Here is an 18,296-nt window from a genome sequence, read left to right as displayed (position 1 = left end):
TTTCCACAAATCATGTCATCCTTTAAGCCATCACCACCAAAGTTTGGCTCCCATAACTTTATTAAGAATATAGGGATCTCGAAGGCCCAAAAATCCTATCATCTTGGGTTCAATAACATTGGCCCAAGATACCAGGGCCCATTTTTTGAGCTTTGGAGCCCCACCCCTTAGGAAGTTTCTAAAAATATATGTCATTCTTATGCATTAAGTTTTCACCGCTGCCATACCCGAGAGTTGGTAGATTGGAAGAGGCTGTAGAATTGCTTTCAAGAGAACCACTCTACCAGCCAGGTTGAGGGCCAAAAATGCCCATCCATCAAGCCTTTTTTGAATATTTTGGATAAGGTCTTTCCAACAAGAAATTGTTAACGACTTGACCACTAAGGGCATACCCAGGTATTTGACAGGGAGAGAACCGATACTGAAACCCAGGAATCAGGCAACGAAATCTTGAGTAGAAACAAGAGTGTTAAAGAAGAAACTATTGGACTTCTCATAGTTGATCATGGTTCTGGAGGCTTGCATAAAATCAGAGAGAATCTCTCTAATTTTTCGAACTTCTCTAAGGGAAACATGTGATAATAACAAAATATTGTCAACAAATTGTTGGTGAGTGATTGGAAGGTCATTACCCCAAAGACGAAGACCTTTTAGATTGGAGGATCGAGCGGTCGATTTGATATATTTTCCCAGACCTTTAGCCGCCAGGATGAAGAGGAAAGGAGATATAGGATCACATTGTCTCAGACCCTAGGTAGAATTAAAGCTTCTAGAAGGGGACCCATTAAGCAAGATTGAAAAAATAGGGGAAGAGATAAGGGAGGAGATCCAATTAATCCATCTGTGGTCAAAAATAAAAGCTTTGAGGACATTGTTAAGATAAGACCAGGTGAGTCAGTTATAAGCTTTTGATAGGTCCAACTTAACCAACATGCTAGGGGTTTTTAGTTTCTTAAGGGAGTGGACCACCTCCTAAGGGAGTGGACCACCTCCTAGGAGGTGACTATGCCATCCAAAATTGGGTGACCTTCAACAAAGATCGTTTATTCAGGAGATATGAGATTGGAAAATAGGGGATTTAGTCCTTTGACAATAACAATAGAGATAATTTTATAAATAAAATTACAAAGGGAAATAGGTCAAAATCCTCGAGGATCCTCAGAATGAGTCAATTTAGGGATTAATGCTATAAAAGTTGAATTTAGTCCAAGACTGATCTGAACTTAAACAGGAACGCAAAAAATTACAGGTATAACCATAAATACAGATATGCAGCAAAAATAACACTTCATTTCATTAATATCAAATATTGAAATATTTTTACAAATAGAATGGAAATAAGTCTAGCTCAGGCGATGGTAGCTTATCTCTGAGAATATATGTGGCCGCTACATGCCTCTAAACTATGTTACAATAAGGCTTGAAGGTGTATTTATTATTGAGAAACAATGGAAAACCATAAACATCCAAAAACCTAGCCCTAGGAGATGAAGCGCCAAAACTATGGGCCCCATTTGGGTAAATTGGTACATCAACTTCTTGAGGTCGGAACTTTGGCACACGATCTTTGTTTGACGTGCAAAATACCTCATTAGAAAGATATATTTGAGGAATACAATTTTCAAGTGGAAAAAATCAATCAAAATCCCATGTTGGCCCTCGTTTTCCCAAAAAACGTTGTTTAGGGCCTCAAAACGGCCCCAGAAGTTCATGACCCTAAAAATGCCAAAAATAGTAAATTGTGATGCAATTTTTCCACCAAGATCCACTTAGATAAGTCCTCCCCCCTTAGGAAGCAATGGTCGCCATTGCATTGAGTGCCTCCATGAGATGGCGAAACTTCTGTCGGACTTGGTCCCTGGTAAGCCAGTTGCCTTGGTGCAGGAGTTGGCCAACTTTGACAACCTGGTATAGTTGGATCTTCTTCTCACGAGTGTTCTTGGCCTATGTGTCCAAAATCTGATAAGTTGTGGCATGTTCCATGAATTCTGGGTTTAACTCTGTTGGTGTCAGTTGTTCTACAATGGCTGATGTGTCCGGTAATGGTGGGAAGCATGGTCAAAGGAGATCCACATTGAAAATCAGGTGCAAGCCAAGGAATGGGGGAATGTTGAGCTCAAAAGCATTGTCTCCCACAACCTTGGTAATGGTGTAAGGACCATATCAAAGTGGTCTAAATTTCTGATGGGCTCCGGTAAGGCATTCTTTCTGCAAATGCAACCAAACTTTGTCGCCCACATGAAACTTGTGTGTAATGCAATGTTGATCATGTCGCTGCTTGTACTTGGAATTTGACATCTCCAAGATATCGTGAACCTGTTGGAAGATGTGTTGGATGAGTTCAATAAATCTGGTTGCTTTATCAGCCTTGGACAATACATGTGTGGATTTCATCTGTGTAGTCGCATGAGGCATGACAACATCAATCAAACAGAATATTTGAAATCCTAGACCCAATTGAAAGGGACTGCGACCGGTCGAGCTATGGAGAGCTCTATTATAACTATTTTGCACATAGGGAATACTCTCATCTTAGGTTCATCGATGCTTGTATTTTTACATGTGGATCATGTGCAATGTCATCATATTGACGACCTCTGCTTGACTATCAGACTGGGGATGGAAGGCAGTCGACTTGGTGAGATTGGTGTCCAATAGTGTCCAGAGACTTGACTAGAATGAGCTCAGGAACCTTCTATCCCGATCTAATATAATGGTATGTGGGATGAAAAAATGTACCCATACTCACTCAAGGAAAAGTTTGGCAATTTCCTCTGCTGTGATACTCTTCTTGTAGATCACTAATATATCCATCTTAGAAAATCTATCCACGACCACAAATACACATTCATTACCATGCTTGGTAGAAGGGATGCTAGACATATAGTCCATGGAGATGGATTCCCACAGATGGTTAGGAGTAGGCAGAGGAGTGTACAGGCCTTGCTTCTTGATGGTTGGCTTGGCATTGACATAGGCAGTGCAGGATTTGATATATTTCTCAACATCCAGTCGGAGTTTGGGCCAATAAAATTAATTTCGTAGTAAAACCATAGTTTTCTCCAGACCAAAGTGTGTTGCGACCTGACTATAGTGCACCTCCAAAATTAGCTTGGCACGCTTGCATGACGGAACACAAAGGTGGCCTAGGTAGCATAATAATGCATCCTCGAGGTGGAAATTAGGAACTTTCTCTCCATCTACTAGCATCTGGTATGTGGAGGAGAACTATGGATCATTTTTGTATAATTGTGGCCATTCAGAGGTCTCGTGGCCACAAGAGCTGAGAACAGTGGTTAGTTCAACATTATTGGTGCTTCCCTTTTTGTATTTAATGTTCAAGAGGAATTGTTGCAGATATGTAGACCACTTTTGATGATGATCGTTCTGCAAATTCCCTTGTGTGTGTATAAACTGAAGAGGTCGGTATTCGGTGTGGATGACCATCTCCTTCCCTGAAATGTAAGACTTCCATTTCCGGCAAGCCTGCACGATGGAATACATCTCTTTATCATAGGTGGGGTACTTTTGAATTGTATCAAAAAGTGTCTCACTATGATAGGGCACTGGATGCCCGTTCTAGGTGAGGATTGCACCAATAACATAATCTAAGGCATCTGTCTTGATTTCAAATGGTTGTTGCAGGTCTTGCAATGTGAGTACTGGTGCAGAGTAGAGTCAGTGCTTCAACTCAAAAAATGCCTTCTATTGGGACTTGGACCTGGAAAAATTTACTTTCGCCCCACACTTAGTAATCTAACTCAAAGGCCAAGTGATATGGGAGAATCCCAACACAAAACTCCGATAAAAATTTGCAAGGCCCAAAATGTTGCGAAGCTCTGTTAGAGTGGTCAGGGCTGGCCAATCCCGAGTGACTTGGATCTTAGTCCATGCATGCCACGCTCGTCTATGATGTAACCCAAATATTGGACCTGGCTCATGCTAAATGCGTATTTATTCAAGTTGGCACATAATCTGTGTTACCGAAGGGTTTGAAGGACCTACCGAATGTGTTGCTAGTGTTATTTTCAACTCTTATTGATGATGAGGATGTCGTCCAAAGAAAGAACCATGAATGAGCTGGTGAAGGGCCACAAGATTTCATCCATTAGCCTCATAGAAGTAGTAGGGGCATTTTTCAACCCGAAGAGCATAACCAACCATTCAGAAAGGCCTTCCTTTGATTTGAATGTGGTATTCCATACATTGTGGGCTCTATTGGAACCCGGTAATAGCCAAACTTTAGATCAATCTTGGTGAAATACTTGGCCCCCTTGAGTTGGTTCAGAAGGTCATCAATTTGTGTGATTGGATACCTGTTCCTGACAATGATTTTCTTTATTGCCCTATAATCAATGCAGAGCCTCCAGGTCCCATCCGTCTTCTGTACAAGTACAATTGAGCTACCACAAGGCGAGGAACTTGGTTGGATGTGTGCTTTTTGCAGCAAATGTTGGATTCTCCACTTGATCTCTTCACTTTCTAGAAGGGAGCGATGATATATTGGCTAGTTGGATAGAGGTACCTCGGGATTCAAATCGATCAAACGCTTGACCTGATAGTGCAAGGGTACCCCTGTGGGTGAGGAGAAGATGTCCTCATATTCTTCCATGACTGTATCCACCTGCTTTTACTGCATGGAGGAACCCTTCCTGGAGGTCATGGATGAGGCTATGATATTCCCCTTACTATGAGAGCGAATTAGAAAAAAAAATTCCCAGTCTTGGAGATGATATTACTACATTGCTTAGCAGAGATCAAAGAGATGGCAGTATGCAAGGCTACCTACAATATCTTGTATAAATTACTACCCAAAGAAATAATAAGAGAGAAGATTTAGATACATATACATCATGTCTCTTCCACAACTATGGTTGTATTAATAAAACATCACAAACTTTGAGAGGAGAAACATCACACAGTACCTCATCCATGAAGGGCTTGATGCTGTAGGGAAGGCGAAATTGATGACTGACACAAAGATCTCGTCCTTAGTGAAGCCACCCAATGGCTTATGGATGCAGATGTGTTGTAGTTCATAGAAACAACTGATTCACGACCTCTACTGAAATGAGGTTCTTTTTGGCTCCCGCTGTCGAAAATGAACTGTAGTGGAGAATCTTCACCCACATTTGTGAGTGGAATAGGCGTTCCCCCTCCTCTAGATATTCAGGCTCAATCTTTTTATCTTGGTGGTTGCCACAGTGGCACTGGGTTCTAGGTAATGATTTGCTTCCCTTTATCATTCCCCTTGTCGGGTTTCGACTCAGAGTCGAAACATGCATCTGACTCGGAAGCCTTCAGCTCAGCCACCAGCGACTGCTTGGCCCGACACTCACTTGTGTTGTGAGTGGAGCTCTTATGGAATCCACACCACTTTTTTGTGTCCTTCTTTGTCTTCATGGTGTTGTTCTTTGTTTTGGGCTTCAAAAGGTTATCCTGGGTCGCCCCTCCTTAGCTTTCCCTTTGTTCTACGGTTTGGGGGTGCATTTCCCTTGCTTCAGATTCACAAATCCAAAGTCTCACTTTTTTTGTTTAAACTTTTTCTCAATCTTGACAACATATTGTTGGTGTCCAGATATGAACGATTTATTCACCCTATTCCGACATTAAATTATCAATCCGGGTGTGTATCCTTTCAAGGCAATGCGCAAGGTATATGCAGGGGCAAACACATAATCTGTTCCGACTAAGGGTTTGTGGGTTAAGATTCAAAACATGGTTGTAAGATTAAACTAATTACAAAACTTCAGAAATAATCATAAACAGGAAAGAACTGTAACAACAAGCATAAACTAATAAATGACACACACACAAAGACACAGCACCTGATCAGAAGAGCGGGCCCAACTCTCTGATCAGGGCTGCGTTAGTCACGGAAAAGATTGGAGCAGCAAAATAGATGGTATTTTATTAATCTGTAACAAATGATTACAATAGCGATGGGAGAACCCCCATTCACAGGAACAATCTGCATTTTATACACAGTGAGGGAGATTAACAGAGCTCCCTAAAACATGGTAACCGCATCTTCGAAATGTACATCAGTTGGAACGACACCATCAGCAGATGTCTGAGATAGCAAAAAGGTCCAAGAATAATTCCAGGGGAATCGTGACTCCAGCTGCGCGGCCTCCTAATGGCTGGTCGTCACTAGATCTATTGTGAGGTTGTTGAAACGAGGGTTCTTGTTCTCTAAGTTGTGGTCAAATAGATGTTTTAGTAACGCGAATAGATAAGACTCCATGAAATTACTTCATTAATTAAAATATTCCAATTGGACAAATCAGGGGTGTTTACCTTGTAGGTTTAACATAACAGCATAGGTAAATGAGTACAAAAAGGTTAAAAGGATAATAGAAATGAATGGAAAGATGACCCGATTTGGTACCCATCTCCCCCCAACTAGCCTTCTGCATGTCCTCATGTAGTCCACTGCCTCTTCAAGTCTGGGTTTTGCAAACTATAAGTCTCATGTAGCCCAGCAAGATCATATTCTGAGGCCATCACTGTTCCTGGAACTTTAAACCCATCCGAAAGGAGAACTTCCTTCCACCAATCCCTTGGAACATCATAAGCTGGAGTGTAAATTTTGGTAGGCAACCAAAGAATAGGAAACTGAAACCGGATCCCCATCCACTGGGCCCCACATGTCTGGACACATGCCACATATCTGGGCACTCTGGTAAGTACTCGTGCAAAATTCGGTGACCCAAAAGGTTCCCTGTTCCGGACAGCTGTAGGTGACATCATCCACCTTCTCTGACAATAATCAAGGGCCTCTTTTTGAAATGTGGTGAGTTGCTTGACAAAAAGATCAAGACACCATCTTTGTGTCCTCACCATTCTATCTCTATTCTCCCCAATTCCCAAAAATGTGTTATGCTTATTTAACATTGTGGTTGACCTCTCATGCTCTCCTCTTACTATAAATGGCTTTGTAACTTGATTGGATTCAAAAGTGTTACAAGCCTTTTGCCAGTGAATCTGATTGAAAGCATAAGAGGTGAGGGCCCTTAAATGAATGTCCCCTACATACGGAACCAGGTTAAAATTCTCTGTCCATACGTAGTAGATACCCGTTCAAGTAAAACTCACAAATCAGATGTTGAGTTGGCATGTCATGACTCCTCAAGATTCGGAGGAATTGTACTCCATCTTCTATCTCATAGCTAACCTCATTTTTGATGCTTTCCATGCAAAATAAAAGGAAACGTTCATGCAAAAATAAAGAATAACAAGAAGCAAGGGGACGACATGCAATAACCTCTTGCACTAGAAAGAACATCTGCTCCTTATCGGCCTTAAGTTTTGCCACTTACTTTTCCAGCTGCTTCGTCTTGAGTTGTTGCTTCGCATGCCTTAATCTCATAACATCTATGTGCTCCACATATCCAAAGATGGTTGTGGAGGCTCTTTCCTCAGTCCTTCTGATCTTATTTTTGTATTGAGCCGTAGTGGATTTCCAAGACTGTATTTTGGCTATTAAGGCATATTCCCGGTCTTTGAATAGTCATTCGACTGGGTCTGTTTGAGTGGCAGTAGAGGTTGTGGCTATCAAGTCCATTTGAGTTTCTGCTTCAACCCTGATGGTCTTGGACTTTTTGGCTTGCTGCTTGTACTTCTTTATCTGTTTCTGCATTCTATGCACCTTCTTTCTCAGTTTCCTTACCTCCATTTTGAGCTGCATTGTCTCCTTAAACTGCAACTAATACTTTTTCTTAACTGGAAGTCTTCACTATTCACATAGCTCGATCCATTCCTGCTTAATCAGTACTTCCTCCGTTTCGGCAGCTAGAGGTAAATCCCGTGAAACCTCTTCTGCTATGGTCACTGTCGGTTTTTCCTCCACTGTCTGCCTTTCTTCAACTACTTCATGCTTCACGATCTTCTCACCAGGTTGTGTCATTGGCTCATTCATCGAGACCGCTTCGCTTGGTTGCTCCTCTTCGCCAACGGCGATTTCTTCTTCATGTGCACTCACCGCGACCGGTGATGCCCTAGCGAGATGCTCTCCTGCTACTGTGCTTGTTGGGATCCCTCCTGGTTCTTCAGCCTCGGGAATCTCTGTCTCTTCTCTCCTTTCTGGCTCTGAGGTGCCTGCCGCCTGTGTAGCATTCACCCCATATGGTTGTGGCCTTTGTGATAGATTTAGAGCCACAGGAACAAAAAACTCTTCTTCTTCTTTATGCCGTGGGGAACAAGTTACCCTCACTCCTCTTGGGATAAAGAAGGAAAACTGGAACGAATCCTCAACATTCGGCCCTAAAGTTGATGCTGGTTCTTGTGGGTCAGCATCAACCTCATGCCCTAATTCTCCCGCTGCTTCCTCCACGGGTCCCCTAGTTTCCTCAACTCTGGGCCCTTCTTGTCTTTGTTCTCTCTCTTCCATGGGTTCTATGGTCGAAGTGGTCACGACCTCCTCTTCAATCGTATTCTCCTCCTCCATCAGCCCCATGGTGGCAGGAGATCCTTGTGGAGTACCCTTGGTGTTGGCCGAATAAATCGTTCTTGCAGACAAGACCGGTCTCTCTAGTATCAACTGATATCTAGCAACAAGCAGGACAAGCAAATCTATCTTTCCCTAAACATATTGCGATTCATTAATAAAAACTAAAGAGGTGTTTTAGACCCTACCTTAAGTCCAACGCTAGTTTGTGGCAGCCATGCTCCAACAGCTCCAAAAGAGTTTCCTTTTAAGAACCTACAATCACAAACAAGCACACATCAAATAACACCTGCATAGCTAATATAATAAATCATGTTCATCATGGTGATCAAGGAATCCATGAAATAAACCATAAAACACAGCTTATTGAGAAAAATAAACTTGATTGTATTAACTTTGAAATAGAAGAACTTTACAACCTTTGGTGCCTTGATGTTGTACAAGCTCTTCCCAGGGTCCAAACAGAAATCTCCTCTACTTTGACAAGCCTCACTCTCTGCCAAATGAGATAAAAAAAGGTATGTAATCTCTCCTCTCAAAAGCTCAATTAGGAAGACTAAGTTCCAACAGCATTTCACCTCAAAAATATTCAGCTTTCAACCTCTCTAGTAACAAGCCCAATGCTTCATTTTATAGTGCAAAGGAAGGAGGTTACAGGTCCACCATTGAAGGGATAGAGTCGTCCTTCAAAGGGATAAGCTCCTCACATCAAGGGGTTAGCTCCTAAAGGTATGGGATGCATGAACCCTTAAGGAGCGAACTTGCCACCTTGAGATTCCCTCTAGAAGCTTCCACAAATGACTCAAAGTGAGTTTTTAAGAATGTACTTGCGCCTTTTTGACTTTTACAGGGGTCCGCACCCATAACACAGAGACAGAGCGGTCAGGTGCGCAGAGGACATGACCAATAGGTGCGGTACCGCAAGTAATGCTAAGAGAAAGTGCAAAACTAGAGTTTTAGAGATTTTTAAGGACTTTCTCTCATTTTCAAGGCTTGATATGAAGAACTGAGGTTTAAGACTTGCAAAGGAGGAAGGTATGAGTGGTGATAGACTCACATTGATTGCAGAATGTCAAAGTGACAATTTTTGTGCAAAACTCGGTCACCATATCGATCGTTTTTTCCATGCTAGCATGTTGTGGGTCTGCTTCCGTGGTTTCCATGTTATCAACTTGCTCTGCTAGTTCCACGGGCGAGACTGGTTCTTCTGGGACAGCCTCGGCCATGGTACTAGTGGGCCTTTCTATATCAATCCCCACATTTTCCATTAACTCCACAGTTCCGTCTTGCTCTTGGGGACCCACCTCATCTCCAAGTTCTTCTATTTCCACCTCCATTTCTTCCGACTCCTCCTGGTCAATATAATCCTCATTGTCTGCATCATCCTCCATATCTTCAGGTTCTTCAGCCTTGGCGACCATAACAGTTGCTATTTGTTCCTCTGTGGAATCCCTAAACAACTCCCATGGAAACATGGAAAAGACACTCCCCCTCCTCTGGATCTTCAGGTTCATTCTTCTAGATCTTGGCGATGGAAACAGTGGCGCTGGGCTCCGCATCAATGATCTGCTTCCCTTTGCCATTCCCCTTGTTGGGTTCTAGCTCAGGGTCGGAACATGCATCTGATTTGGAAGCCTTCAACTTGGCCACCAGCGGCTGCTTGGTCCGACACTCACTTGTGTTATGAGTGGGACTCTTGTGGAACTCACACCACTTTCCTGTGTCCTTCTTCGGCTTCATGGTGTTGTTCTTTTCTTGCGCTTCAACGGGTTGTCTTGGGTCACACCACCTTGGCTTTGTCCTTTGGGCTTTGGATTTGCAGATCCAAAGTCTCGCTTCTTCTGTTTGAAATTTTGCTCGATTTTGACAGCATATCGGTACGCCATGCCGAGCGAGGAGATGTTCAGGAACTCCATCTCTTCCTGGATGTATCTGTGTAGGTAGTCGCGGTATTTGAGTACCAGATGCAGATTAGAATCTTTGATACCCAACTGTGTGCGAAGGGTATGAAAAATGTTTGTGAACTCTGGCACATCTTGGTCCCTTCCCTGCCGTGGCATGGTCCACTTTATGAATTTGTCCTCGTAGCTTTTGACAGGGTAGTACTGCTCCTTTATGGCATCCCAGAATGAATCCTAAGTGGGTGCGGCTGAAAATAGTGAGCCTGTGCTTTCATTCTTCTTCTCGCAGTAGGTTTCCCACCAGTCCTTGACGTGGGGGGCTGCTTTGAGAAGAGCAAAAACAATCTTTTCCCGACTCGAAAATTCATGAACAGAAAAATACCCTTCTAGCAAATTTAACCATTTATCTATAGCATCTGCGTCTATTTGACCCTCAAATATGGGGATTTCGAAATTAACTTGTACCTTAAATGGTGTGGCATTTCTAGAGTAGCTATTGGAATCCAATGCATCACCTCTGGGTAGCCGCTGAAGGATCTGCGCAAAGCTATCCGTCATCGCGTTCCTTTGCTGCTCGAGGGCTTCTTCGAGCAAGATTTTGATAGGATCTCTTGCCCCCTCATCTTTCTTCTCATCTGCCATGGGAGGCCATCAGGATTTGCAAGGCTGGTCTTGCAAAGGTTCGACTAGTTCAAGCCCTAACTCCTTATATCCTAACCTCGTTGGGGACATGCAAAGAAAAACATAGAAAAGGCAGACCGCTTTGATACCACTGATCTGGATTTAAACAGGAATGCAACAAAATATAGAGATAACCATAAACACAAAGATGCAGCAGAAATAATGCTTCATTTCATTAATGGAAAATACTGAAATATGCTTACAACCATAAATGGAAATAAACCAACTAGGCGATGGTAGCTTATCTCTGAGAAGAGATGTGGCGGCTACATGCCTCTAAACTGTGTTACAATGAGGATTGAAGGCCTATTTATTGTTGGGAAACAATGGAAAACCCTTCACATCACAAAACCTAACCCTAGAAGATGAAACGCAAAATTGTGGGCCTTGTTTGGGTAAATTGGTACATCAATTTCCCGGGGTCGTAACTTTGGGATACGATCTTCGTTTGACACGTACAATAGCTCGTTAGAAAGATCTATCAAAGCACTACCACTTTGGGAAGGAAAACATTGGTCCATGGACCCATGTTTCCACCAGATTTCCCAAAAAACATCGTTTAGGGCCTCAAAACAGCTCCAGAAGTTCAGGACCCGAAAAACTGCTAAAAATAGTTAATTGTGCTACAATTTAGGAAAATGAAAAAACTGAAATAGAAAGTTGTGGGGTTCCAAATGGGATAGGTGGGTGGCCACCAACATCCACCTGGATCATGTTCCCTACAAGGAACAGTTGTTGTTCCCTAAAGGTAACAACACTTTTTCCATGTGTTTTTACTGTTCCCTATAGGGAATAGCTATTGTTCCCTCCAAGGAACAACACTTTATGTGAGTATTTTTTTGTTGTTCCCTAAAGGAAACATCACTTTTTTGTATATTTTCCTTTGTTGTTCCCTCCAGGGAACAACACGTTTTTTATGAGTATGATTTTTCTGTTCCCTTTAGGGAACAGCTGTTGTTCCCTAAAGGGAAAAACACTTTTTCCGAGTGTTTTTTAGTTGTTCCCTAAAGGGAAAAACACTTTTTTGAGTGTTTTTGTTGTTTCCTCCAGGGAATAACTGTTGTTCCCTAAGGGGAACAACACTTTTTCAAGTGTTTTTGTTGTTCCCTCAAGGGAACAGAACTTTGGGAGTATTTTCGAGAACAACCCTTTCTTCCCCTTGCATGATCATTCCTTGCCCATCCCAGCTCATTTTTTTAAATCCTCTTTATGGCATAAAGTACAATTCATGTTGAGAATGCAACAAGATGATGGAACTTAGTGGAAAGGAGTCACCTTCACTAAGTGGCCCTGCAGGCAAATTATGGCGCAAAGTCTATTTTTAGACTATGTCTATTTTTAGACATATGGATCATGGTCTATGAGTTGCAGGATGTTGTTTATGGATGATTGGTCATGTTGGGAAAAATAGACGGACTTCTATTTTTTGTTCACAGCGGAGTGATCAAAGTCTATTTTTAGACTGCCAGGCTAAAAATAGAAAAGTCAAATATTATTGTCTCATAATAATATTTAGACTATAAACATTATCTTATCCTCTTGGAGCACTTCAGTTTGAGCTACAGATGTGGCACATGCAGCTGTCAGAAGGAAATACGCTTTCTTTGTGGGTCAGTTCAGCTATTGCATGGAGGACTTCAGTTAGAACTCATACATGTGAGTTCTGTGGAGTTGGATGTGGAGTTGATGGAGTTACGTTCAGTTTGACTTTGTTAAACTAGTTGTAATTAGTCTAACTGCAAATAGACTAGTGATGAGTGATGTGAATTAATTGATTAAATTAATTCACTAATTATTAACTCATAATGCAACTGAAGAATACATCAGTTAACTCAGTGCATGTACAGTTCAGTGGAGACAGGTGTTAGAGGTTGAGATTGCTATCAGTTGTGACTATAGTTGTGCATGAGATCTTGCACAATCATTGGATTGAGTATGCCAATGAGTATTGCGCAGTATATGCCCAGTGATATAGCCTATGCTCACGTGATTTTCAGTGTGATTGATTTTCACTTGGTATTGTGCAATAGAGGCAGGCAAAGCAGCGGAGGAGTTTGTATCTGTGACTTGTTCAGATCTAAGCTAAGTTTTATGTGCAACAGGTGGAGATAGTGCTGGATACTTGTGAGGAGTATTGTACTATGTATTGTTACATGTTCTCAATCATTAATATACAGATAGTGTGGGGTTTTCAACTATAAGCTTTCCCCGGGTTACATACTGTGTTAATGTGTGCATGCGATTGATGTTTCATTGTTTTTGATGCTGCTAAATTGATGATCAATGTAGAGGAGGTTATGTATTATGCATGTATTCCGCAATAGTGTATAATCGGGATAATCTTTGTGAATAAGAGTTTATTATTCAAAATTTCTACATGGTATCAGAGCTGTTGATCATCAGATCTATTATTTAGAAAGTGTTTACATCTTATTTCTTCAGGCAGAGTCTGTAATCGGGCCAGGTAGCCTCTAGATTCATCCTTCCTTTAGAAGGTGAAATATCTGATAAAAGCCCATACAGTCAATCTCTATATGAGAAATACTTTGTTCTCACGAATTCTAGATCATAGGTTTTGAGTTTGGAGCTGGTAGAATTCGAATTTGCAGCAGTGTTTTCTTGGTATCAACGTGGCAATGTCTTTCAACGGATTGCGATTGGAGTATGCTCTTGAGGGCAGCTCAAACTATATTGCATGGAAGGACAGGATGGAGGCAGTGTTAGATGATAATGGGCTGAAGGATTTCATAGAGGTTGATGTCCCAAAGCCTACTGATGTTGCCCAAGTTGATGCTTGGCAAAAGAAGACAACAAAGTGTCGAAGGATTCTGTTGGAGGGCGTGAAGGATCACATTGTGTCCAGCCTGCATGGAAAGGCTTCTCCATACTTGATGTGGAAAGCATTGATAGATCTATTCCAAAGCAAGAGCGATTAGAGGAAGCTGGCACTCAAGGATAAACTCAGAAACATCAAATGTGAGAAGGGAGACAGTATGCCCAAGTATCTCACAAAGTTCACTCAATGTCGAGATGAGCTGGGAAGTGTGGGGGTGACTGTCGATGATGAGGACTTGGTGAGCTTGGCTCTCCTTGGTCTTCCGAAGAGTTGGCATTCCTATCAAGACTCTGTCAATGGTCAGGAGAAATTGCCAGGATGGGAGAGACTTTGGTCAGATCTTGTGCAGGAGGAGATCAGGCGGAATACCAAGGACGGATCTTCATCAAAGGCAACTGATGAAGAAAATTGCGCTTTGGCTGCCAAAGCAAAGAAGGGGAAGAGCAAGAAAGCTTCTCAATCTGGTGCTAAAGGCAAGAAGCAGGACATGTCCAAGGTGAAGTGCTTTCACTGTCACCAGCACGGACACTATGCCACTAATTGTCCGCAGAAGAAGAAGAACAAGCAAGCTGTTGGATCTGCAGCGGGAGAGGCTCTAGCCTCGCAGTTTGAGCTTGCTTTTTCATTGATCGCATGCTTGGTATCAAGTGTGATGGGATCGGTATGGTTCTTGGACAGTGTTGCATCTTTTCACATGACAGGAGATCGAGATTTGCTTTTGGATCTGGAGGAGAAAGATCTTGGAGTTCACATCGAGATGGGCGATGATGGTAGATATAGTGCAACTGGTATCGGTACCATTTCCTTTGAGAGGGAGTCTGGTAAACCCTTCGTATTGAAGGAAGTGATGCATGTTCCAGGATTGAAGAAGAATCTTATCTCTGTGGCGATGTTAGAAGACAAGGGATATGATGTTGTTTTCAGCGAGGGAAAGGCTTTCCTGCGCAGCAAGACAACTGGTGAAACCCGGAAGATAGGGGTTCGAGTGAGGAACCTTTATCAGTTGCATGTAGATGGCTGTGCAGCAATGGCATGCAAGGCAGAAGGATTGGTGAGCCGGGATGATGGCGAGCTGTGGCACAGGAGATTGGGTCACCTTCACCATGGAGCCTTGAAGATACTGCGGTAGATCACTATGGGGCTTCCTAAAGGCACACTTGCGCAGTCAGATCAGTGCAAGGGGTGTACTTTGGGAAAGTTTGTGAAAGCAACCTTTCACGAGAAGGATAGTCGTGCCACGACGATCCTTGAGAGAATTCACACAGACAAGTGTGGACCTTTCTCAGTAGCTTCGACAGAAAAGCATAGGTATTATGTGATCTTTGTTGATGATTTCTCTCGTAAGTGTTGGATCTTCTTTATGCAGAAGAAGAGTGAGACATACTCAAAGTTTTGTGAGTTCAAAGCACTGGTTGAGAAGGAGTCGGGGAAGAAGGTGAAGGCTCTTAGGAGCGATAATGGTGGTGAATACATCTCTGACGAGTTCAAGGATTTCTGCAAAGCAGGAGGGATTTGAAGAGAGCTCATAGCTCCCCGTAACCCACAGCAGAACGGGGTTGCTGAGTGGAAGAACAGAATGATCGTGGGTGTTGCATGGGCGATGTTGCATGATCAGGGCCTACCCCTTCACTTGTGGGCAGAAGCATGCAATACTGCAGTATATGTGCAAAACCGTTGTCCTCACAGGATACTTGGCATGAGTACACCCGAGGAGGCTTATTCTGGTAAGAAACCTGATCTTTCTCATTTGAGGATTTTTGATGCTAACGTTTACATGCATGTGACGAAGGATGCCATGAAGAAGTTGGAGTTGACCGCAGAGGTTGGGATATTTGTGGGGTACACTGATACGCCCCATAACTATCGTGTGTATTTTCCAGACAGTGGCAAGACTGTTGTGCGACGGGATATAAAATTTCAGGAGGAGAAAGCCATGAAGTGTTCGCTTGAAAGGGAGCTACAGTTACATGCAGATGAGGAGCTATTAGTTCCTAAAGATGAATCATGTTACTTTCATACATTCCAACGGAGGATCAGGATGCTGATATCTTGACGAAGGCGCTCACCAGGAGCAAATTCGAATACCACCGAGGCAGGATAGGGGTTGCTGAAATCCATATCTTGTTGAGAGGGAGTGTTGAGAATGCAACAAGATGATGGAGCTTAGTGGAAAGGAGTCACCTTCACTAAGTGGGCCCGCAGGCAAATTATGGTGCAAAGTCTATTTTTAGACATATGGATCATGGTCTATGAGTTGCAGGATGCTGTTTATGGATGATTGGTCATGTTGGGAAAAATAGATGGAATTCTATTTTTGGTTCACAGCAGAGTGATCAAAGTCTATTTTTAGACTGCCATGCTAAAAATAGAAAAGTCAAATATTATTGTCTCATAATAATATTTAGACTATAAACATTATCTTATCCTCTTGGAGCACTTCACTTTGAGCTAAAGATGTGGCACATGCAGCTGTCAGAAGGAAATACGTTTTCTTTGTGGGTCAGTTGAGCTATAGCATGGAGGACTTCAGTTAGAACTCATACATGTGAGTTCTGTGGAGTTGGATGTGGAGTTGATGGAGTTGTGTTCAGTTTGACTTTATTAAACTAGTTGTAATTAGTCTAACTGCAAATAGACTGGTGATGAGTGATGTGAATTAATTGATTAAATTAATTCACTAATTATTAACTCATAATGCAACTGAAGAATACATCAATTAACTTAGTGCATGTACAGTTCAGTGGAGACAGGTGTTAGAGGTTGAGATTGCTATCAGTTGTGACTATAGTTGTGCATGAGATCTTGCACAATCAATGGATTGAGTATGCCAATGAGTATTGTGCAGTATATGCCGAGTGATATAGCCTATGCTCACGTGATTTTCAGTGTGACTGATTTTCACTTGGTATTGTGCAATAGAGGCAGGCAAAGCAGCGGAGGAGATTTGAACCTGTGAATTGTTCAGATCTGAGCTAGTTTTGTGTGTAACAGGTGGAGATAGTGCTGGATACTTGTGAGGAGTATTTTACTATTTATTGTTACATGTTCTCAATCATTAATATACAGATAGTGTGGGGTTTTCAGCTGTAATCTTTCCCCGGGTTACATACTGTGTTAATGTGTACATGCGATTGATGTTTCATTGTTTTTTATGTTGCTAAATTGATGATCAACATAGAGGAGGTTATGTATTATGCATGTATTCTGAAATAGTGTATAATCAGGATAATCTCTATGAATAAGTGTTTATTATTCAAAATTTCTACAATACATATATGAGGACAACAAGTATAGAGTCTATTGAAGCAGGCGGATATCCTTAACATTATTATCTCTAACAAGACTGCTTTGTGATGATCAAAAAAGAAAGGACACAATTATCTATATCACTTTACTGTCCTCATTTCTGCTATAAATGATACTGATTGATTATCTTCACCATGCTGATTCTACTCCCTCTAGTATAATTCTCTCTGCTTATTATCAATAAGATTATGGGTATACTTTTTTTGTATTGATATGTTCAAACTTCTTCTGCCATCCCTACTCTTAAGGAGTACTGAGACACCCTCTATATATAAAATGGGGAGTGTAAATAATAATAATAATAAAATTCACTAATAATTTTATTTTTTTTATCTACAGAAGGAGGATAGGGGGTCTCATCACGAGCCAGCCTACCATGTTCATAGGGATGTGGTGAAGTGGCATTCCCACTATGGCTACCACGCCAGGGATATGATCCAATGGATGCCTCAAGAAACAAAATACTTGGAACAGGAGGTCTCATCACGAGTTGGCCTGACCACTTTCGCTACTTCCTAGTGAGTGGCAATGTGTTCATCTAGTTACCATGTCAGCACATTGATCCCTACTATGGACATCATAATGCACTTCCCCAACTATAAATAGAGGATACTGGCTCACAAGGGTTCGAAAGCAACTCTGTCGAGGCTATGGATGCCTACTAGCAACAGAAGCTCGGCTTATGGTATTGAAGTTTTATTTTCTACATCAATAATTATTACAATACCCTCTTCTTATTTTTTAGTTTTTCTGCAGAGAAATTATTTCCCTAACTTACCTTACTTTGAACCTTTATGCATGAGTTAATCTTCTCTAAATCAATCATATCATTTTCAAATGGAATAAGGGTGGTAAGATATCATTTCTTACGTATTACTGTCCTATTTTTTTTTACTTATCACATCACCTCATGGGATCTTATCACTTATTAATAATTATCATTACACGCCTTGATTTCATTACTCCCATACCTTTTTACGATCCTTTCATTAATATACGTACTCTGCCGCCTTTATTGCCCAATCTATCACCCCTGTACTTTGCTACCATAACGTCATCTTTTCTTCCACTCAGTCGTAGGTGACCTCTCATTTCGAGAGGGGGTGGGGACCTCCAATACACC

The sequence above is a fragment of the Pinus tabuliformis genome, chromosome 8 (assembly GCF_031772625.1).
Source record: "Pinus tabuliformis cultivar Carrire ecotype Pingquan chromosome 8, CPIR1, whole genome shotgun sequence".
NCBI classification, from domain to species: Eukaryota; Viridiplantae; Streptophyta; class Pinopsida; order Pinales; family Pinaceae; genus Pinus; species Pinus tabuliformis.
The sequence above is the reverse complement of the archived record's forward strand: the minus strand, read 5'-3'. Positions refer to the sequence as shown.